Here is a 24934-nt window from a genome sequence, read left to right as displayed (position 1 = left end):
TTTTCGGGCTATACCCCCGCCCATGGTATATTTGACACATTTCAAACACATGGTATTGGGTGTGTCTAAACATTAGGATCCTTTTGGAGCTTCTAAAATCTCCGGGGTGCTAGCACCTAGATGCATGGGGTGTGTTGTTCTCGACATCGCTGGGATGAATGACTTTTTTAGCCCACCTAAAAAAAATAGTTTTATGAAAGGCCTTTAAGATTAGGAGTCGTAAGACACAATATTATTGTTGGGGGGTAGGCATCTGTTTTGCAGGCTAGTGTAAACCTTGGTTTCAAACGACCCACCAGGCATGCAATGGTATTTTTTTAACAAACAACCCGCCCCCCTTTTTCTGTTTTTGAAACACACACACACACACACACACACACACACACACACACACACACACAGCCACTACAGAAAACTCCCTCACGCACATGCGCGCGCACATGGCTTTTTCCGCAAGATTTTTCTCAGGGACAGACTGCGCTAAGAGTGAACAAACGCGAGAGTTCATAACGTGGTGAGATTCTGATTTTAAAACCATTTATTTCATTCAAAATATTTAGTACATACATTTTATATCGTTACATTCTTAAGGTATTTTACGATGCCTTTCTTACAGATCCTGGGAGCTTATGCAACCAACCGCCATTGTCCGTGTCGAGTTCACCCTCAAAAGGCAAGGCTCTCTTGCTATGTCCATCAACACATGGTAAGTTTTCACTCCAGGGGTAGATCCTCCGTCGGGCCTTTTGGTCTTGACTCTGTCTCAAGGAAAGCCTCGCCCAGCGCTTTAACTGTTCCCCATTTTGGAAGAGAATGTCCAGCTTATTCATAAGTGTTATGAAAATTGGATAATCCACCCATTTAAAACTAAACACAGGAATAAAAAAGTTTACATGTTTGCGTGCTCTGGAAGCTACCGGAGAATTGACAGACTTTGTAGCATTAGCCTTATCATAAAGGTCACAGGCTAAAATTGTCACTTTGTTGTCAGGGCTATAGTCCATTGAAGCAATTCTTAGAGCCTTGAGATCACTGCGGCCGCAGACCTGTTCTTCCAACGCATATCCTGGCACATTTGTAACACTTAGGACCTGTTCAATTTTACAAAGAGCCAGCCTGATGTTTAGCCATTCTCTCATCCCCAGAGCCGGGGGAAAACTCCCAGGTTTTGCAGGATAAAGGGGTTTGGGTCCACGGTCTGTGAATATCTTTACCGTAGAATCCTCCGGGTGGAATATGTAAGACATGTGGCCCTCACTCGTACCCAAAAATCCTTTAAAACATTCTGGAGCTTCACACAGAACTTCTTCAAGGCTTTGGTCACTGGGTTCATGACAAGCCGAGCATAACATCCCTAAAATTGGCATAGGTGTCATTTTTGTTTAATATTCAGGGGGGGTTATCATGTACAGTCTTAAACAGGTATTGTTCAGCGGCTTTATAAGGGGCCTTAACCAACCCAAACCGTGAGAAACAGTAACAGGTTGACCTGACACATGGTCACTTACTCAACCCTGGGCATGCACCCTTCTACATGACATAGGGTCATAAATCATTACATAGGGTCATAAATCAGGCTTGGGTCATCAATCATTAACGGCCTGTCAAAGGGACCCTTACTCACCCCATAGCCCCCACCTAACCAGGCTTGCCTATCAGGCTTGGGTCATCAATCATTAACGGCCTGTCAAATGGACCCTTACTCACCCCATAGCCCCCACCTAACCAGGCTTGCCTGACCAGAAGACATGCACACGTCATCACTACATAGGGTTCACATAGAGTTCACATAGGTTCACATAGGGTCATCAATCAAAATTTTGACCCGTGACATCTACTTTATTCTCTCTGTGGCGAAGTAATTACAATATGACAATTAAACACTGGAATGGTAGATGTGCAAAAGATGGATGTGCAAGTAGAGATACTGTAGTGCAAAAGGAGCAAAATAAATAAAGACAGTATGGGGATTAGGTAGATACAGTGCCTTGCGAAAGTATTCGGCCCCCTTGAACTTTGCGACCTTTTGCCACATTTCAGGCTTCAAACATAAAGATATAAAACTGTATTTTTTTGTGAAGAATCAACAACAAGTGGGACACAATCATGAAGTGGAACGACATTTATTGGATATTTCAAACTTTAACAAATCAAAAACTGAAAAATTGGGCGTGCAAAATTATATATACTATATGAAAAAAAATATATAATAGTTATTCAAATATAAATTACCAAAATTGCAATAGACTGCTATAAATGACCTGTTAAATACCCAAATAGTAATTTACTGGTAGCTTTGCAAGCATAAATAGACAAGTGACAAATTAGCCCAAAGGGAATGTGGAACTTTCAGCTTGGGACAGGCCTGGGGTCTATTCAGTAGGGCCCAACGTCACAAAATGTTTCGTAACAGATAATGACAAATCTGTGTTCAGCCAATACTTTCCCCGGTTTCTAAATGTTTTTTCCCTACAGACCACGGTCTTGGTTTTGAAGATACAAGAAAGTCCCTTTTCTGAGAAGGTTGACATTTAGTGTGATTGATGGATCGGAGGCCCACCTGAGCCAATCTTGATGAGGCCATTGTGCTGGATGAAGATTGTGTCACAGGTCAGGTTGCCATGGATGATGGGAGGGTCACAGGAGTGCAGGTAACTGGGTAGAGGAGAGAAACGTGTGTGAGTTTTTAGAGCACAGAACTGACTCCAGGGGCCTCAGTCTGGAAAGAGAAATACAATAAAAGTAACCTGCTGGATATGTGCGTGTGTGACTGACCTGAGAGCAGACAGTATCTGTGTACACCAGCGCTTCCAGGCCTGACAAAAGTGAAGGACAACAGACAGCACAGAGATTAATAAATCTTTGGGCTACAATGTATGACTTTCAAACCTATTTGAAATGTGAATATCGTATGCATGCTCTTCTGTGTTAATTCTCTAAATCAGCATTTCCAAATCCGGTTTTGGGGCCCCTCCTGGGTTAGTTTTTTTGCCCTAGCACTACACAGCTGATTCAAATAACCAACTCATCAAGCTTTGATTTATTTGACTCAGCTGTGCAGTTCTAGGGAAAACAAAAAGGTGCACCTACGGAGGCCCCAGGACCGTGTTTGGGGAAACCCTGACCTAAATGACCAGATTAGGCTGCAATTAATCCCCTCCTCCCTCTGCAGCCAACAGAAAATGGGTATTTTTTTAACTGAACCCTGGGAAACCAAGGCAGTACAACAGACATTCTGCTTATAGTTTCACTTGGGTGGGTCTAGTTTCAGCCTGTCCTGGTTGTAATTGTATTATTTTTATTTTTTTGATCAGTTCTTGAAAAGGGGACATCTGCAGTTTAAAAAAAAAGCATACATCCTGCCACTGTTTAGGTAAACAGCTGAAGGATATTATATTATTATATTTGGGGTTTTGATGGGGTACGACTGTTGAACTAAGATCATTAGGCATTTATTTATACGTTATATTCTTAAAGAAACAATGGGTATTTATCATTCATTTTAAAGTCTAAAAATGTATGTAGCACCACTGTTTGCCCCTTTAATATCAATACCGCTAGCAATCAATCCCGTACTTTTTCGTTCATCGTCTTGTGGTTTTTCTTGGTCTTTTTCAGAAACTGCTTCAGGCTTCCCGAAGAAATGTATTCTGTGATGAAAATGACCTGAGAAGGTAAAAAAGACAAATAATTCAATTCCTGATTAATACTTTCAGTTTATTTCTTAATATTAATATGTAGTTATGTTACTGCATTGAGAAGATCTCTTACCCTGGCCCTATTTTCCTTCACGTCAGCCCAGTACTTGTGAAACTTGACAATGTTTCAAGTGCTCCAACTGGATCAAGTTGTCAAACACCGCTTTGACTTTCTCCTGATGGACAGACATGAGTGAGAAAGCAAATACTTTTTATTTTACAATCAATCATACCTCAATCATCAACTAATAACGTGTGAGTTCAACCATTGTAAATTTGGACATTCTCCCTCTTGTAATCGAGAGGTATTAACAGATGCAGTTTAACAATTAACCCCAATTAAGCTCATTATTACAAACTAAAGCCCTTAGCCTGGGTTAATGTAATCTGCTTCACTGTTTCTTTTCAAATGGGCTTTCAGTTACGTTTCTGGCTAACCAGGTCTAGATTTATTTGATTGTGGCCATATTTGTGATCACCTGGTGCTCAGGAGATGTTTAATGACTAGGGCCTAGATGTCTTGACAACTGATGAAAATCCTGACTTTCTAAGGAATGCCAAGAATGTTCTTTCACATTATGTTGGAAAGCACTACAACACAAAGCTCCAACTTCAGACCTGCCAACCTTGACCAATTTTTAGGACTACCACTTCAGCACAGCGGCAGCACCCCGTCCCCGCAGACCCCATGACAGCGCACGTGCGACACCCACACTGCTCAAATCACAGGCAATAGTAAAATAAATAAATAATGTATGCCTAATAATGATGTTGACAGAAGGCGGTCTCAGTAGGAACGATAGCCTATAGACTTATGAGTGGCTTGGTAATTGACGATGAATAAGTGGGTGATTATGCAACTTCGGGCACTTTGGCCGTGCCAACTTTCAGATATTAAAGCTTAAATCAAACACCATTTTACCAGTACGGTACTTGTTTTTTGATTTGTCTAGAAACTATATCTGATTATGGCTGCAATCATACTATTCAGGAATTTATATATGTCATTTTTCCCCAGACAGCCATAGACAAATGTAATTTCCATCACGTCATTAAACATCCATTTTAGTTGAAAATGAAATATCATATAATTGATTTCTTATACATTTGTACATGAACTTGTATTGAATATTATTTAAAGTGATTTAAGGTTTTCCTAATATTAATAATTCAACATGATGCCTGAATGCATAAACTTGCCTTGGTGACAGCTGAAAACATTTATCATGAAAAATAAGACATTTCCACCCAACCTTTTTGTGAGATTACAGCAGTAGCTGATGGGCAGAGCTCAAGGAAGTAGGCCAGTGTTTTTGAGAGATGGGCCCAGATAGCAGAGGGGTCATGCTGCATAGAAGAGCTCAGTGAGCAAAGTGAAACCTCGCATTTGTGGTATATCCAACACAGGTGTGGAGGGTCACCTACTTGTGAGAATCACCATAGTGAACTGCCTGGACTTCACTGGTGTATTTACACAGGTAGTTCTCTGCAAAGTCAATACGCACAATGATATCCTCTTTCCCCAGATTCTCTTAATTCTCAGTTTGGAGTATTGGTGTCTAATGTTGTACACGTGTTTCCCCAACATCTCTTCCAATCCTTTGAAGTCCTCCATTAGAATATGCAGTGTGCCACATACCTTTTATTTTAATGTCAAATGTACAGTGAACATCACCATGTTTCCCTCTGTTTTTCTTCAGCTTTGTTTTTCCACTCAAACCACCGACATGGTGCTCACCAGCATCAAAGTCAGATGTTTTAAGCTCTTTTGCTTGGCGAAGGGAGACCTCTGGGTACATGCACTCTTTCTTCAGGCTCTCACAGCACAAAGACTCAGTAAGGTTCTCACAGCACAAAGACTCAGTAAGGTTCTCACAGCACAAAGACTCAAACTCTCAATGTTGCTTCAGCTGATCACTTTGTGATGCTGTAGTTTGTCCGCCATGAACTGGAGATTGGCCTGGGTTTTGCAGAGACATGTGTCCCTATGCTGGACTGTTGGCTTGACAACCCAAAAAACGTGTCTTTTGCAGAAGTCACAGTAGGAAATTTGAATATTCCCTCAAAATTCTGATAAAGGTTCTGAATTGTGCCATTCAAGAAGTGCTTTTTCTTATTGTTCCTCGTTAGTGTCCTTTTTCCCTGTTGTTGCTCTGCAGTTGTCATCACGTTCATAGAATCTAGTGATTTTCTCTTCTGTGGCAGTGCTAATTCTGTTACACTGATATTTTCCTGGAGTATTGAAGACCTGATGGCCTGTTCTCATTTGCCCTCCTTGCTTTTGCTGAAAATCCAAATTCTCTGTTTCCGGCTTTGACCAGGCCATACTTTCTCAGGATGTTGCCTCTGAGCATTTTTGATGCCACTTGTTTGGCACTAGACATACTTTTATACAAATCAAAATCAAATGTATTTATATAGCCCTTCGTACATCAGCTGATATCTCAAAGTGCTGTACAGAAACCCAGCCTAAAACCCCAAACAGCAAGCAATGCAGGTGTAGAAGCACGGTGGCTAGGAAAAACTCCCTAGAAAGGCCAAAACCTAGGAAGAAACCTAGAGAGGAACCAGGCTATGTGGGGTGGCCAGTCCTCTTCTGGTTGTGCCGGGTGGAGATTATAACAGAACATGGCCAAGATGTTCATAAATGACCAGCATGGTCGAATAATAATAAGGCAGAACAGTTGAAACTGGAGCAGCAGCACGGCCAGGTGGACAGGAAAATTGACTTTTGTTTTAACTCTGCAATGATGGAATTTTGAAACAAAATCCTTCAAGTTCTTCGGAGTTCCCTTCATTTGCTGTTTTGTCTTTGGGGAATCTTGTCTCTTCATTTTGTTCATCAGTCGATCATACCTTCTTTTGTATTTCTCAGCTTTCCATAAAGCATGATCAAGTTTGACATTTGTCATACTAAGATCTCTGTATGCTTTTGAGCGACCTCTTCCAACCCTTTTCCTTCCAGCAAGTATTCGACTTCTCATTCTTGTTGCAGACGATGAGAAAGGGGTACCAGGGTGTGCATCAGGGGCAGGTAAGTTAGGGGCAGGTATATTAGCCTCATGTTCTGGCTGCAAGTCATGGTGAGCGAGGTGGTGTGTTGCCTGATAGGTAGGTCTCCATTGCAACTGTTCTCTTTAAAGTCTGTCTTCTATTCCATTGGTTACATTTCCATCTCTTGTTTCTTTGTTCTCGCTCTGTAAGCTCAGAGATAGATTTCACTTCTCCCTTCTCTTTTTCCTTCCAGTATCTCTCCCTGTCTTTTTGCAGATGTTCCTGGTATCGTATAGGATCATTTTTTATTTTGTTTCTATACGTCTGTGACCTCTGTGCTGTTTTATGTGGCATCTTCTAAAAATAAAGACAAATACTACTTAGTTTTCAACTTGTGCACACCTTGGAGCATTTTCTAGATAAAATTAATTTAAAACATGATTAAATAAGTTTTTTTTTTTTAAGTAAAAAAAAAAAAAGTAAAGTGAAAACAAACAAGATAATGGATGTGTGTCATTTCCACCACACTTAAGGTTGTGATGGAAATGACTGATGGAAATGACATTTCTACAGTTTCTGGAGAAAATTGACAGACAGCTTAGCATTGCTTTGAATAGTATTACAGCTCGTTTACATTAAATACATAAAATATTTAAAAAATTCAAAAGTTCTACCACAAATTAAAGAAATTATAGCCTGTTTGGAAATGACTGACAATTAAAATATTCTCTACACAAGCAATATTTACCTCGAGACATCACATCTGGAACAACTGTCCACTGCAGCCATGTGCTTCAGTGTCACAATATATTTCCATGGTAACTAAATTAAAATTCTCTCGAAAAAACTTTATTAATAAGGAATTTTTCCTGTGGTGGAAATGACAAGTATATTTTGTGTAAAAAAAACAAAATAAAAGGGCATACTCACAATACATATTGATATAGATTTTATTTATTTGACTCTTTCTGTAGTACATGACATTATATAATGTGTAATTAATGTTCTCTCATAGAAAAACATTGTAGAAGCTTAAGTCTAGGTCAGGGTCAAGGGCAAAATAGTGAAATTGAGGTATAAAGTAGCTCAAACACTTGATAGAGAGGAGTTAAAGAAAATATTGGGTGATTCCAGTGTGAACGAGGACATGGAAGTGCCAGTAGTTGCAAAATCACCCAAATATACAAATCAGGGCTCTACCTAGGAATTTCTGACAAGGTAGTGCTGATGTAGGCCTGAGGTTGGGTAGTGGGAAGATAAAAATATACCTGTGACAGCAATTTCCTGAAACCTAGAGGGCTCAAAATTGAACAACCCTAACACAATGTTAAATCTAAGCACAGGCGGTAGTAGAGCTAAAAAAAGGTTCAAAATAAAAAAAATCAAAGGGGGGTGAACACATGATAACTGTAGACCTACACTCACTATCTGTCAGGCACAGCGTATGGTCAGAAAGAAGGAACAAAATTATTTAGGCTATAATTTCAAATATTTCAAGGCTATACCCTACAAAGAAATACATTGTGTGAGCCTAACACACTATCAATCAAATGTATTTGTAAAGCTCTTCTTACATCAGCTGATGTCACAAAGTGCTGTACAGAAACCCAGCCTAACACCCCAAACAGCAAGCAATGCAGGTGTAGAAGCATGGTGGCTAGGAAAAACTCCCTAGAAAGGCCATAACCTAGGAAGAAACCTAGAGAGGAACCAGGCTATGAGTGGTGTCCAGTCCTCTTCTGGCTGTGCCGGGTGGAGATTATAACAGAACATGGCCAAGATGTCTCAGCCTCCAGTATTTATGCTGCAGTAGTTTATGTGTCGGGGGCTGGGGTCAGTTTGTTATATCTGGAGTACTTCTCCTGTCCTATTCGGTGTCCTGTGTGAATCTAAGTGTGCGTTCTCTAATTCTCTCCTTCTCTCTTTCTTTCTCTCTCTCGGAGGACCTGAGCCCTAGGACCATGCCCCAGGACTACCTGACATGATGACTCCTTGCTGTCCCCAGTCCACCTGACCATGCTGCTGTTCCAGTTTCAACTGACCTGAGCCCTAGGACCATGCCCGACTACCTGACATGATGACTCCTTGCTGTCCCCAGTCCACCTGGCCATGCTGCTGCTCCAGTTTCAACTTCCACCTGACTGTGCTGCTGCTCCAGTTTCAACTGTTCTGCCTTATTATTATTCGACCATGCTGGTCATTTATGAACATTTGAACATCTTGGCCATGTTCTGTTATAATCTCCACCCGGCACAGCCAGAAGAGGACTGGCCACCCCACATAGCCTGGTTCCTCTCTAGGTTTCTTCCTAGGTATTGGCCTTTCTAGGGAGTTTTTCCTAGCCACCGTGCTTCTACACCTGCATTGCTTGCTGTTTGGGGTTTTAGGCTGGGTTTCTGTACAGCACTTTGAGATATCAGCTGATGTACGAAGGGCTATATAAATAAATTTGATTTGAAGATAAAATATATGTCAGTTGGCTTCAGAGTATCTCTACCGCTCCTGTCTCTAGAGGGTTGAGAACAGCTATTTTCACAATCATCGGCGCACTTCCTGGCGCTGGCAGTGGTTTTGATAAATAAACAAGTTGTGGGCGTGTGAGGCGTGGCCTTTCTCTGGCCAATCAGAACATGCTCCATGGCAAAATAATGTGGTTGCTTCAAGATGTGTATTTTATGTATTGCTTTGGAATCAACTCCAATTCCAATGTTAGTCCGTTACAGTTTGTTAAATGGCTTACAGAAACTAAATAAAATGTAGACCTACTTTTGCTAAATATTTTAAATTGAACCCATTTGCAGTCCATATTGTTCTAAGTATTGCATAGCTTCAATAGCATTCTCACTGATATAGGGGCTAGGCCTACTGTAAATTACATTATGGCTGAGCATGGACATGCCAAACATTGTCAATAAGCAAGATTCAATTAAAATTATTGATAAGGCCCAAAAAAAGATAAATAATGATCAAAACTACTTGTTTTAAATAGGCTATGCCACACTTACAGGCACCACAGTTTCTCCCCGTGGACATATAATATTAAAACACTGCAGACTGGAGGGTTTTATGCACATCCAAATGTTTCACAGTAGCTGGACAAAGAAGGTAAATAGAAAAGGGAGAATGTCCACTCACTGTTACACTGCTCCCAAATAGGCCTGTGTTTTATGAACATAATCAGAACCATCTCCAGAAGTTGCATTGCAAGTGCGCCATGGACATTGTCATCAGAAAACCAGGAAGGTGAATCATTCTAATGAGTTAGGTTCTAATAAAATAAAAAATAAGCAATCATTTATTTTTAAACAATAACTACATGTAAAATGTCGTAAAAAAATGACAAGCATTGCGGTTGAACCAGCTTTCGTATATTAGGCCTAAGGGAGGGCTTGTGTTTTGAACATATGAAACGGAAAACAAGCCATTTTTACAAGTTACAGATAACTTCTAACTACGGGTTTCACCGATATTCGCCGAGGTAATCATCTCTCGTTTCACGATAGGCATGGACATGTAGCCTACATCATGAAGGGGGTTTTACATATGTCCAAAACAGGACCTGCAAGGCTAAAATAATTTGGGCCTGCCTACAATGCATAGACAAAGGTGTATGTCAGCTCACTGTTTTACACCTCTCAAACTTGATTTTTTAGTAAAGCATTGGTGATTACGATTTATTTCCTGGCGGTTTCAAGAGCCAAACCCTTTATCAACCGTCTTTGCGATTGCATTGGGCAGTCAATTAAAAAAACATTTTTTTAAACCTTTGAGGAGGGGAGGCTATGCTTGGTTTTTAAGCAAACAAAAAACATTTCTAAATACAACATATACAGGCACCAAATGCACATGAGCCTACTATTAGGCTACTCTTGTTCCATGCGCATTTGGGCATTGTGCGAAATGTCTGGCGTTTCCGCTATCAAAATTCATGCTTAAACCAGCTTTTGGTTGGTCTTAAATATCCCTATTAGCGCCGTCTGAAATTAGCACTAGGAATCATGTTATGGACACACCTCAAATATTTCCACCCTGCCCATCTGACCGCAAGTGAGCTGATAAGACCAGTGAATTGCAGAATCTGGCGTTAGGGCTGGAAAATGCCAGTGGGACAGTTTTTACATGATGAAATTGGAAACTAACGTGCGTTTGACACTAGCGCCGCCTTAACGGCAGCTGAAAATCGAGCCCAGTCTCTTAAAATATATCAAACAATGTAGCCAACACAGAAGTATTGTTTGATCCTAAATTATTTTAAGTGGTCTTAATGACATTCACATTTCTCTCGGTTAAATTTAGGGGTAATGATTATTCTAATTAATATGTGTTTTTATGTGGATAGCCTTGTGAAAATGTAACTGGCTTCTTAATTTTGTTTAGGGAGAAAATTCTGAGTAAATCAATTACTGGATGCAATGTAGTAGTCTAGTAGGCTATTTGGAATATGAAACAACTAGGCCTATTTGAGCTCCTGTTGACATACAGCTACACCAAGAAGACAGATCAAGAACTGATCAATTGACATAGTCCTATTCATCTTTAACAGTCTAACATACATTTCTGTGAAGGACGGTAATTAGCAGAACAGCTCTCCCTGCCATGTCTGTTTCAACCGGGCATGGTCTAGTTGATTTTGTCCATCCACACCAGAGGCGGTCAGGACACGCATGTTGAACTACCAAAACTAACCCTGAACCAATTATATTCATTTGGGGACAGGTCGAAATGCATGACACTCATTGCCATTTTAGCTAGCTTGCAGTTGTTAGCAAATTTGTCCTGGGATATAAACATTGGGTTGTTATTTTAGGAGTGTTAATTCACCTGTTTCCATACATGTTTCATTTTAAAACATATAGATTACAAAGGAGTTGTATAATCTAACTGCTTAACTATTTATCTGTACATGGAATTGTATTTTTTTAATATATATTTTAAACGTTTTACTCATTTTTTCTGATCTTTACAGGAAAATGCCACGGGCACTATCTGATGTGCCATTTGATGAGACATTTCACTGCAGCTAATGTAGAAGAAAAAGCTGTGTACATTTGCAAATACTACACCAAATCATGTGTGAAGAATGCAACAAAGATGCAGAATCATCTGGCAAGTTCCCTCAGCACTCACAACAAGCAACCTCTGACAAAAGTCCCTCTACTATTCGAGGTGATAATTATGAATCAGACACCTTATCGATAGCAACAGCTCATGGTCCTCCTGGAATCAGAAGTTCTTTTGACTCAATGGAGGAACGTAGTCAGAAATGCTGATGAATGTCTTGTTCGAGCTGTGTATGCAACTAGTTCACCCCTGATGCTCACAGGCAATGTGTATTGGAAGAGATTTCTGAATGTTCTTCGCCCAGCACACACCCCTCCAACCAGACATGTTTTATCTACTCATTTGCTGGATGCAGAGTTCAACAGAGTTAACTTCTTATGGCTAGGGGGCAGCATTTTCACATTTGGATGAAAAGCATGCCCAGAGTAAACTGCCAACTACTCAGTCCCAGTTGCTAATATATGCATATTATTAGTAGATTTGGATAGAAAACTCTGAAGTTTATAAAACTGTTTGAATGATGTCTGTCAGTTATAAACAGAACTCATATGGCAGGTGAAAACCTGAGAAAGATTTCCCACTTCCTGGTTTGATTTGAGGTTTGTAGTTTTTGAACTCTTGGCCTATCGAATACACTGACTATGGGGTAATTTGGCACTTGCTAAGGCTTCCACTGTATGTAAACAGTATTTAGAAACTTGTTTGAGGCTTCTACTATAAAGGAGGGACTCTTTGAGTCAGTGGTCTGGCAGAGTGCCACGAGCCGGTCACGCGCATTCACATGAGAGGTAGCTCGCGTTCCATTGCTTTTCTGAAGACAAAGGAATTCTCTGGTTGGAACATTATTGAAGATTTATGTTAAAAACATCCTAAAGATTGATTCTATAACTTTGTTTGACATGTTTCTACGGACTGTAATATGACTGAACTTTTGCCTGGACCTGCCCGCGCATCGTGAGTTTAGATTGTGTACTGAACACGCGAACCAAAAGGAGTTATTTTGACAAATTATGGACTTTATGGAACAAATCAAACATTTATTGTGGAACTGGGATTCCTGGGAATGCATTCTGATGAAGATCAAAGATAAGTGAATATTTATAATGCTATGTTGACTCCAACATGGCGGATATCTTTTGGTGTTGTGTTGGTCTCTGAGCGCCGTACTCAGATTATTTCATGGTTAGCTTTTTCCATTAAGTTTTTCTGACACAGCGGTTGCAATCTGACACAGCGGTTGCATTGAGAAGTATATCTTTAAATCTGTGAATAACACTTGTATCTTTTATAAATGTGTATTATGAGTATTTCTGTAAATATATGTGGCTCTGTGCAAATTCACAGGATGTTTTGGAGGCAACGCCAAATGTAAACTGAGGTTTTTGGATATAAATATGAACTTGATCGAACAAAACGTACATGTATTGTGTAACATGTTGTCCCGGGAGTGTCATCTGATGAAGAATATCAAAGGTTAGTGATTCATTTTCTCTCCATTTCTGCTTTTTGTGACTCCTCTCTTTGGTTATAGAATCGCTGGATGCTTTCTGTGACTAGTTGCTGACCTAACATAATGATATATTCTGCTTTCGCCAAAAAGCTTTTTTTATATCGGACACTGTGGTTGGATTAAGGAGAATTTTATCTTTAAAATGGTGTCTAAAACTTGTATGTTCGAGAAATTTGAATTATGAGATTTCTGTTGATTGAATTTGGCGCCCTGCAATTTCATTGGCTGTTGGCGAGGGGTTCCACTAGCAGAACGGCCAGTCCTAGACAGGTGCAAATTCAAAGTCAAGGTCAAGCAAATCATAAAGAAAGTAGACTGTGTTGCAATCCTCTCTGATGGGTGGTCGAATGTTCGTGGGCAAGGAATAATTAACTATATCATCTCCACCCCTCAACCAGTATTCTACAAAAGCACAGACACAGGGGACAACAGACACACCGGTCTCTACATTGCAGATGAGCTGAAGGCAGTCATCAATGACCTTGGACCACAGAAGGTATTTGCACTGGTGACAGACGATGCTGTGAACATGAAGGCTGCTTGGTCTAAAGTGGAGTCCTACCCTCACGTCACACCCATTGGCTGTGCTGCTCATGCATTGAATCTACTCCTCAAGGACATCGTGGCACTGAAAACAATGGATACACTAAACAAGAGAGTGAATCTGAGGCTTTTTCCCCTGTTGCCGCCATCATCCTCCAAATCCCACCAACATCAGCCACCTCAGAGCGCAACTGGTCCTCTTTTGGGAACACACACAAAGCACGCAAATGGGCTGACCTATCCGGGCAAATTTGAGACTTTTTGAGCCTGACAACAAGCCATCCTCAATAAGGTTGGAAAGTGACAGTGAAGTTGAGGCCTCAGAGTGGATATTGAGGAGGTCCAGGGAAAAGACATGGCAGCTTGAGAGGAAGACAACCAAAGCTTTAGTTTCTAGACTATCATTGTACAGATTTGGGAGAGGCGATGGATCATTGGGCATCATTCAATATTCCCTTTTTGTTGTTAAGTGAAATCATCCCATGTGAAAAGTCAACTCAAATAATTAAAGTTCAATTTGTAACTAAATTGTTTTTCTATTTCTATTGGAAGGATTTAATAATTTGCAATTATGTCTACTTATGATAAGGTAAAAGGTTTATGTTTCTGTCTCCATATGGCTTGGTAAATATATCCAATGCAAAAAACATCTATATTTAAATGGTATTAATATTAATTTGCATATATTTCCATTAATTCACATATATTCCTGTTAATTCCCACAGAAGGTTTCCACCTATGAATATTCCCCAAAATGTGCAACCCTACTCAAATAGCTCTCTCAGATGTCAATTCTTATTAGCCAATGCCCATCATGTGATCAGGTCCTCACTGGCTACAAGTGATGACAGACATGTCGGGGACTCAACTGTGCGTGTCCTTATCGAATTCCGAACCACATACGGAAGATGTTGGAAGAACTATCCACATTTACTTTTTGTCAGCAAACAAGATGAGTAAGCCTAACGAACAGCAAAAGCACTAGTCTATGTCAATTTTAACCTGGCAAGTCAGTTCTTATTTACAATGACGGCCTACCCCGGACGACACTAGGCCAATTGTGCGCCGCCCTATGGGACTCCCAATCACGGCCGGATGTGATGCAGCCTAGATTCGAACCAGGCCGCTATGCCACTCGGGATAAAGGTTCAATGAAAAAAATTAATGGAGGACGCTATTCCCATGGTTCATTTTCATGCCAGCCAGGTAGCCTATACTCCTTTTATAAAGAGAAGCAATGTGCTTAATATTAGGAAAGTTAATAAATAGTAAGCCTAGTCTATAGAAGGTTGATGGGATCCTCTTTTAAGTAGAGGCCATAACTCGGATCTCTCACGCAATTGAATAGGCTATAGAAATGTTGCGCAACATGAGCTTATGGGCTCTCATTAAGTGTGATTAGATTTTCAAACATTTGCATAGATGTCAGAGTGATCAGAGGGACAACGGATTGCTGAGTACCAGGCAGTTAGCAAGTTTGGTAGGCAACCAATGACCATCAGCAGCATCAGAGCTAGAAGTAGCCTAATTACCTGACTAAACAGTCACATGGAATTTGAACGCAGTCATGACTTGTGACAGACAGTGTGGCGGTAATTCGGTCACCATAACAGCCCTAGTCAGAAGCATGGTATTATAAATGGATTATCTTGTTCCATGGCACCGTGTACATACGTAGGCTTAATTGTGTTTACGTATAACATTCGCATTCGTTAAAATGCATCATTGCCTAGGTGGGAGGCAAATTCTCCCATAAATCTGCTGTTGATATGGCATTATAGGGTGATTTAATAGTTTGGAGGAACAGGTCTCTGGTAATCTGGGGCACAATATTTCTTATGTTTCTAAATACAAGATTCACAGGCGCATCTGTCGTTCAATGGGAACAATTAGTTATAGGCTGGATAGGCTGCGTTTCCACACTCAATCCATGCCATTATCAACTGCATTACCGTTAATACCTTTTTGTCAGTCTTAAAACATCCCATTAGCTCTGCATGAGTCACTTTTGCGCGTGTTTTTAAGGACACATATTGCCACTCTTCTCAACTTAGTGCAAGCGAGCAGATGATAGAAAGGTAAATTGCCAAACCTGGTGTTAGGGCTGGAAAATGCCAGTGTCAGTTTTTACATAGAAAACTATCATAATGGCCTGTAATTATACATCACATAATGCCCTACCATTGTGAGCTGTCAAACTGTGATGATCGATCATTATGTAATCACAAACAGCATCCTTTCCATTGTGAGCTGTCAATGTGTCCATTGTGAGGTGTCAAGGAGTCTAACTGATTATTATGACATCACAAGGTGCTGTTGTAGCTCAGCCCTGGCTGAGAACCCAACCCACCTCCTGCAGTTTGAAGTTCTTCCGCTCTGAGAACATGACCTCATTCCACACCACCTCCACGCCCTCCTCGGTGTCCCTGGCCAAGTAGGCATTGTCAATTCCAGGGACATTACGCTGGTTCACCTAAAACGAGAAAGAAAGTGTCAAATTAAACAAATAATCTCCATCGGATTCAAAATACATCAAGTTAAATATTTTGGGGGCAGTAAGCCATTTTCCTGTCTCCAGCTCATGTTCATTGCATACCTCTTCTCTCCGTTTCTGCCAGCGTCCACATGGGCTCTCCTCCAGAATCTCACTCATCTTCGCTCTCCTCTTCCTCATCCTCTTGGCGTTGTGGCAGGGGGGTGTGTCACAGTTGATACTGGAGGGGACACACTCTGCTCGTTGGAGGCAGAGACCATAGACTCTGGTTTCCTCTCCTGGACAGGGTTCAATGCCTGCTTCCCCTCTCCCTCTGACATCATGTCAGACTTTGCTGCCTGCTGCAAAGACAGACAAATTGTAGACTCAAAGGCTTCATGCATTATTGCCAGGTGACTAAAATGTATTGTACATGTAACGGATGTGAAACGGGGAGCTAGTTAGCGGGGTGCGCACTAATAGCGTTACAATCGGTGACGTCACTCACTCTGAGACCTTGAAGTAGTTGTTCCCGATGGGTAACGATGCTTCGAGGGTGGCTGTTGTCTGTGTGCAGAGGGTCCCTGGGGCGAGGAGAGGGACGGAAGCTATACGGTTACATACACACAACAAAGCATTTCATTGCCACCACGGATATTTTTACATTTCAATGACTGAGGTTCGCTCTCAAATCAAGTTGAATTTAGCTAGCTATGTTGCTTCAACAGGGCTGAAACTGATTTGGCTCACAACACTTGATAGGACTTGCTACCTGACCACTTATTTTAGACATTCATTCAGAATAAACTAGATAATTAGTGCTCCTTTCCAGGCAGAGCTAGTGTACCAAGGCCCAATCATTGGTTTATAATTTAGCCAAAGACGGAAGAGGAAGCGAGACACTCCACTCACAGTTTTTTTCTGGTTCAATGAAAGTCAATAAACTTTAAGTAGACCAGACCCCACTGCTGTTGAATTAGTGTATGGGAGACACGCCCAGTTAAGTAGACCGGAACTGACAATTGTTAAAATACCTGATTCAATTATCATTTATCCACTATCTTTGATTTAGTTTGCCATCTAAAATGGCTATCATAGTTAGGTAACGCTACCTAGTTAACTTGACTGATGTTGCCAGCTCCGTATTAGTAGACTTCTTTAGAATCCTTGTGGAAATACGACTTGCTATAGCAAGCACTGCACTTCAACAGACGCAGATCCCTGGCTCCCACTCCCAGCTAGCTAACGCATCTAGCTTGCTAACACGGCTCATTTAGTTCACGTTATATTCGCTGTGTAGCTACCGGTTAGCTATTGTCAGGATCTGCCAGATTAAGTCCTACATTGAACAAAAGCATAATCCACATGAAATCGTTTTTTACATCACAATTATACAGCAATAGGTTCATATGAACCGACGTCTACATGGTTGATAAAATAATGACAACATACACGCACCCACTCACAGCCACTACAAAAATAATCAAAACGAGACGGCTGTAGGCATGTATTGCCTAGCACGTTGTCTTATTCGATGAGAGTCTAGGTTGACATTTCATAGGACGAATCATGGTACCAATCATTAATATATTCTACTTGATTGGCCAGAGATAACGTGAGGCTTGACTCAGATAAGTGGTCCAGTGGTTGTGACATTTCGTTAGTAGGCAAACGGAAGAATGTCCTCCCCTCCTCGACAGGGACCTTTCACCGAGGACACGCATGTGTAACCTACCGTGGAAGAGTTTTGAATTCAAAACTGTAGGAGGAGCCAAAACATTGCTTCTCGACCGGAACCCTGGTCCCTTGGTTCACTCTCGTCGCTGACCCTCCTCGATTACCTTTGACCTTTGACCTTTTTCAAAAGGAGGCGAGCAAATCTAATTGATAAAAGGCTAATGATGTGCTGGAATATAGTGCTGCGATTGGTTAGCTGCTCAGATAGCTGATGTTTAAAGTTGGTGAGGGAAATAAAAGTCTCCAACTTCAGCGATTTTTGCAATTCGTTCCAGTCACTGGCAGCAGAGAACTGGAATGAAAGGCGGCCAAATGAGGTGTTGGCTTTAGGGATGATCAGTGAGATATACCTGCTGGAACGTGTGTTATCGTGACCAGTGAACTGAGATAAGGCGGAGCTTTACCTAGCATAGACTTATAGATGACCTGGAGCCAGTGAGTCTGGCGACAAATATGTAGCGAGGGCTATCCGACTACAGCGTACAGGTCGCAGTGGTGGGTGGTATAAGGTGATTTGGTAACAAACGGATGGCACTGTGATAGACTGCATCCAGTTTGCTGAGTAGAGTATTGCAAGCTATTTTGTAGATGACATCGTCGAGGATCGGTAGGATAGTCAGTTTTACTAGGGTAAGTTAGGCGGCGTGAGTAAAGGAGGCTTTGTTGTGAAATAGAAATCCAATTCTAGATTTGATTTTTGGATTGGAGATGTTTAATATGAGTCTGGAAGGAGAGTTTACAGTCTAGCCAGACACCTAGGTATTTATAGTTGTCAACATATTCTAGGTCGGAACCGTCTAGGGTGGTGATGCTAGTCGTGCGGGCGGGTGCGGGCAGCGAACGGTTGAAAAGCATGCATTTGGTTTTACTAGCATTTAAGAGCAGTTGGAGGCCACGGAAGGAGTGTTGTATGGCATTGAAGCTCGTTTGGAGGTTAGTTAGCAGAGTGTCCAAGGAAGGGCCAGAAGTTTACAGAATGGTGTCGTCTGCGTAGAGGTGGATCAGGGAATCGCCCGCAGCAAGAGCGACATCATTGATATATACAGAGAAAATAGTCAGCCCGAGAATTGAACGCTGTGGCACCCCCATAGAGACTGCCAGAGGTCCGGACAACATGCCCTCCGATTTCACACACTGAACTCTGTCTGCAAAGTAGTTGGTGAACCTGGCGAGGCAGTCATTAGAGAAACCAAGGCTATTGAGTCTGCCGATAAGAATACGGTAATTGACAGAGTCGAAAGCCTTGGCCAGGTCGATGAAGACGGCTGCACAGTACAGTCTTTTATCGATGGTGGTTATGATATCGTTTAGTACCTTGAGCGTGGCTGAGGTGCACCCGTGACCGGCTCGGAAACCGGATTGCACAGCGGAGAAGGTACGGTGGGATTCTAAATGGTCAGTGATCTGTTTATTAACTTGGCTTTCAAAGACTTTAGATAGGCAGGGCAGGATGGATAGGTCTGTAACAGTAAGAAATTGACGGACACTATGAAAGCTCCAACCAAATGTATTATTATTATTATTTATTCACCCAAAGGATCAAACCAGCTGATCAGACAAAGACATATTTCCACCAGTGGTAGTATATATACTCCAATTTGGGTGACGTCCTTCTTCTCTAAACATTACATCTCTATTGCTAGGCAGGAAATTAAGTGACGCGGGCAATCAACTGTTCCTTCTCCCTTAATGTGACCTGACCTGACCTCGATCCTCTTCCTCACTAACCCAGAGCTCTCCATCCTTATCAGTGCCTGCCACGTGATTATCTTTCCTTCACTCAGCACATTCCAAGCTTAATTGTATCCACCATATACATTCGTCCTACCATTAACTTCTGGTGTAGACCCTAGACTATGGCAGCCCTCATGTCTCTACTATAACTGATGATTAACAATATTTAAAGTTTCAAAATCTGAACCCATCAAGACAAAGTGCTAGTTATTTGCTTCACCCTCTACGGGTGAGAGGTGGTCTGATTGAAGTTATTCATTGCAAACCTGATCTATTTGGATTCTCGTGGTCAGTCATGACACCATTGAAGGAGTGTAGGACGAGGCAGACCCACCCGTGACTCATAGATGTGCACCAGCTTGTCCAGGCAGGCTGTCACCATGACCTTATCCAAGATGGCCAATGCCGTGACTGCGTTGCTGTGAACCTTATAGATACAGACCAGCTCACCCATCTACGCATACATGCACACAGACAAAATGAGAGGAAGAGACAGACAGGAAACATATCAACTACATCCACAGCTTAAGTGACCGTTCCTTAATGCAGAAATTAATGTGTTATGATGATGCTGTGGAAAAGGAAAGGAAGGGAGGGTTTGAGTGTTAACACTCACGTGGCTGTTGTGGGCGTGGATAGACGTGTCACTGGAGCCGCTAAAGAGTAGGTCATTCATCACCTGACGACAGACAATGAGGTAAGAAAAAACGGTCATACCTGGGACAGGCATAGTCAGGAGTGTCCGTTCAAGATCCCCAACAAATTAACATGACGTTACATTAACATGCCAAGTGTTAACTCCATTGCCACAAAGAAGAAAGAAAACCCTTTGGGTTTGCATCACATTCAGACAGCTTCAGGGGAACAAACCCCTGAAATCCAAAGTGTCAAAAGAGAAATGTGTTCTTGCTTAAAGGGATGGGGCATTGTCAGATAGCACGACGGCCGTCTGCGTTAGAAAGACACCATCTACTGGAAGACAATGGGATCGGGGTCAATTCAGGAATTGAAACTAAATTCCAATTCCAGTGAACTTCCTGAATGGAATTGACCCCAACCCTGGACCTAAGGACACAGTGCTGATATACAGTGCATTCGGAAAGTATTTAGACTAGAGGTCGACCGATTATGATTTTTTAACACCGATAACGATTATAGGAGGACCAAATAAAGCCGATACCGATTAATCGGCCGATTTTTATATATACAGTTGAAGTCTGAAGTTTACATACACTTAGGTTGGAATCATTAGAAGTCGGTTAGGACATCTACTTTGTGCATGACACAAGTGATTTTTCCAACAATTGTTTACAGACAGATTATTTCACTTATAATTCACTGTATCACAATTCCAGTGGGTCAGAAGTTTACATACACTAAGTTGACTGTGCCGTTAAACAGCTTGGAAAATTACAGAAAAGGATGTCATGGCTTTAGAAACTTCTGATAGGCTAATTGACATCATTTGAGTCAATTGGAGGTGTACCTGTGGATGTATTTCAAGGCCTACCTTCAAACTCAGTGCATCTTTGACATCATGGGAAAATCAAAATAAGTCAGCCAAGACCTCAGAAAAAAAACGTGTAAGCCTCCACAAGTCTGGTTCATCATTGGGAGCAATTTCCAAACTCCTGAAGGTACCACGTTCATCTGTACAAACAATAGTGCGCAAGTATAAACACCATGGGACCACGCAGCTGTCATAACGCTCAGGAAGGAGACACGTTCTGTCTCCTAGAGATGAACGTACTTTGGTGCGAAAAGTGCAAATCAATCCCAGAACAGCAAAGGACCTTGTGAAGATGCTGGAGGAAACAGGTACAAAGTATCTATATCCACAGTAAAAACAAGTCCTATATCGACATAACCTGAAAGGCCGCTCAGCAAGGAAGAAGTCACTGCTACAAACCCACCATCAAAAAAGACAGACTACGGTTTGCAACTGCACATAGGGTCAAAGATCATACTTTTTGGAGAACTATCCTCTGGTCTGATGAAACAAAAATAGAACTGTTTGGCCATAATGACCATCGTTATGTTCGTAGGAAAAAGGGAGAGGCTTGCAAGCAGAAGAACACCATCCCAACTGTGAAGCACGGGGGTGGCAGCATCATGTTGTGGGGTTGCTTTGCTGCAGGAGGGACTGGTGCACTTCAGAAAATAGATGGCTTCATGAGGACGGAAAATTACGTGGATAAATTGAAGCAACATATCAAGACATCAGTCAGGAAGTTAAAGCTTGGTTGCAAATGGGTCTTCCAAATGGACAATGACCCCAAGCATACTTCCAAAGTTGAGGTAAAATGGTTTAAGGACAACAAAGTCAAGGTATTGGAGTGGCCATCACAAAGACCTGACCTCAATCATATAGAAAATCTGTGGGCATAACTGAAAATGCGTGTGCGAGCAAGGTGGCCTACAAACCTGACTCATTTACACCAGCTCTGTCAGAAGGAATGGGACAAAATTCACCCAACTTATTGTGGGAAGGTTGTGGAAGGCTACCCAAAACGTCTGACCCAAGTTAAACAATTTAAAGGCAATGCTACCAAATACTAATTGAGTGTATGTAAACTTCTGACACACTGGGAATGTGGTGAAAGAAATAAAAGCTGAAATAAATCATTCTCTCAAGTATTATTCTGACATTTCACATTCTTAAAATCAAGTGGTGATCTGAACTGACCTAAAACAGGGAATTTTTACTAGAACTAAATTAACTAACTAAAATTAGTTTAAATGTATTTGGCTAAGGTACTTCCAACTTCAACTGTATATATATTTGTAATAATGACAATTACGTCAATACTGAATGAACACTTTTATTTGAACTTAATATAATACATAAATAAAAATATATTTAGTCTCAAATAAATAGTGAAACATGTTCAATTTGTTTAAAATAATGCGAAAACACAGTGTTGGAGAAGAAAGTAAAAGTGCAATATGTGCCATGTAAAAAAGCTCACGTTTAAGTTTCTTGCTCAGAACATGAGAACCTATGAAAGCTGGTGGTTCCTTTTAACATGAGTCTTCAATATTCCCAGTTAAGAAGTTTTAGGTTGTAGTTATTATAGGACTATTTCTCTCCATACCATTTGTATTTCATATACCTTTGACTATTGGATGTTCTTATAGGCACTATAGTATTGCCAGCCTAATCTCGAGAGTTGATAGGTTTGAAGTCATAAACAGCGCTGCGCTTCAAGCATTGCGAAGAGATGCTGGCAAACGCAGGAAAGTGCTGTTTGAATGAATGCTTACGAGCCTGCTGCTGCCTACCACCACTCAGTCAGACTGATATATCAAATATCAAATCATAGACTTAATTATAATATAATAAACACACAGAAATACGAGCCTTAGGTCATTAATATGGTCAAATACGGAAACTATCATTTCGAAAACAAAACTTTTATTCTTTCAGTGAAATACGGAACCGTTCCGTATTTTATTGAATGGGTGGCATCCATTAGTCTAAATATTGCTGTTACATTGCACAACCTTCAATGTTATGTCATAGTTATGTAAAATTCTGGCAAATTAATTATGGTCTTTGTTAGGAAGAAATGGTCTTCACACAGTTCACAACGAGCCAGGCGGCCCAAACTGCTGCATATACACTGACTCTGCTTGCACAGAACGCAAGAGAAGTGACACAATTTCCCTAGTTAATATTGCCTGCTAACAAGAATTTATTTTAACCTGTTTGGGATAGGGGGCAGTATTTTCACGTCCGGATGAAAAGCGTGAACAAAGTAAACTGCCTGATACTCAGGTCCAGAAGCTAGGATATGCATATGGATATAAAACACTCTAACATTTCTAAAACTGTTAAAATAATGTCTGTGAGTATAACAGAACTTATTTGACAGGCGAAACCCCGAGGACAAACTATCCAGGATTTTTTTTTTTGTTCACTGTGTTTTCTTTGGGAAACAATATTTATGAAGCACCTGGTTGCAGTTCCCATGGCTTCCACTAGATGTCAACAGTCTTTAGAAATTGGTTGATGTTTTTCCTTTGAGAAATTAAGAAGTAGGGTTGTTCAGTCTGAGTGTCAAGCCAGGTGGACTCTTTTGTTTGGTGCACGCGACCTGGAACACGCTCCACTTAGATTTTATCCGCTATTGAACACAGTATATTCCGTCTTAAATGTTATCGATTATTTACGTTTTAGGATACCTAAAGTTGGATTAGGAAAGTTGTTTGAAATGTTTGGATCAGGTTTACAGGTAACTTATTAGATCATTTGTAGTCATGTTGGGCGAGTTGGAACCGGTGTATTTCTGAATCAAACGCGCCAAATAAATTGACATTTTGGGGATATAAAGAAGGAATTTATCAAACAAAAGGAACGTTCGTGATGTTTCTGGGACATATTGGAGTGCCAACAGAAGAAGATCTTCAAAGGTAAGGCATGAATTATATCGTTATTTCTGACTTTCGTTTCGCACCTGCTTGGTTGAAATATGATTTTCATGTGTTTGTATGATGGGGTGCTGTCCTCAGATAATTGCATGGTTTTCTTTCACCGTAAAGCCTTTTTGAAATCTGACAAGGTGGCTGGATTAACAAGAAGTTAAGCTTTAGCAGAACGTCTAGCCGTAACAGGTTTTAACTAAATATGCAGGTTTAAAAAAATATACTTGTGAATTAATTTTAAGAAAGGCATTGATGTTTATGGTTAGGTACATTGGTGCAACGACAGTGCTTTTTCGCGAATGAGCTTGTTAAATCATCACCTGTTTGGCGTAGTAGGCTGTGATTCGATGATGAATTAACAGGCACCGAATTGATTATTTGCAACGCAGGACAAGCTAGTTAAACTCCAAAAATCATCAACCATGTGTAGTTAACTAGTGATTATGTTAAGATAGATTATTTTTTATGAGAAAAGTTTAATGCTAGCTAGCAACTTACCTTGGCTCCTTGCTGCACTCGCGTAACAGGTGATCAGCCTGTCACGCAGTCTCTTCGTGGAGTGCAATGTAATCGGCAATAATCGGTGTCCAAAAATGTCGATTACGATTGTTATGAAAACTTTAAATCTGCCCTAATTAATCGGCAATGCCGATTAATCGGTCTACCTCTAATTTAGACCCATTTACTTTTTCCACATTATGTAACATTACAGCCTTATTCTAAAATGGATTAAATCGGTTTTTTTTATACCCTCAATCT

The 24934-nt window shown here is 40.9% G+C and overlaps 1 pseudogene; it reads right to left on the bottom strand.

Annotated features, from left to right (window-relative positions):
* The window catches only part of LOC109866168 (nuclear receptor-binding protein-like), a 54448-nt pseudogene extending 37923 nt beyond the window's left edge, over window positions 1-16525 (bottom strand).
* Window positions 16526-24934: the final 8409 nt, after the last annotated feature.

This window comes from Oncorhynchus kisutch, linkage group LG21 (genome assembly GCF_002021735.2).
Source record: "Oncorhynchus kisutch isolate 150728-3 linkage group LG21, Okis_V2, whole genome shotgun sequence".
In the NCBI taxonomy this organism is placed as follows: domain Eukaryota; kingdom Metazoa; phylum Chordata; class Actinopteri; order Salmoniformes; family Salmonidae; genus Oncorhynchus; species Oncorhynchus kisutch.
The sequence above is the reverse complement of the archived record's forward strand: the minus strand, read 5'-3'. Positions and strand labels throughout refer to the sequence as shown.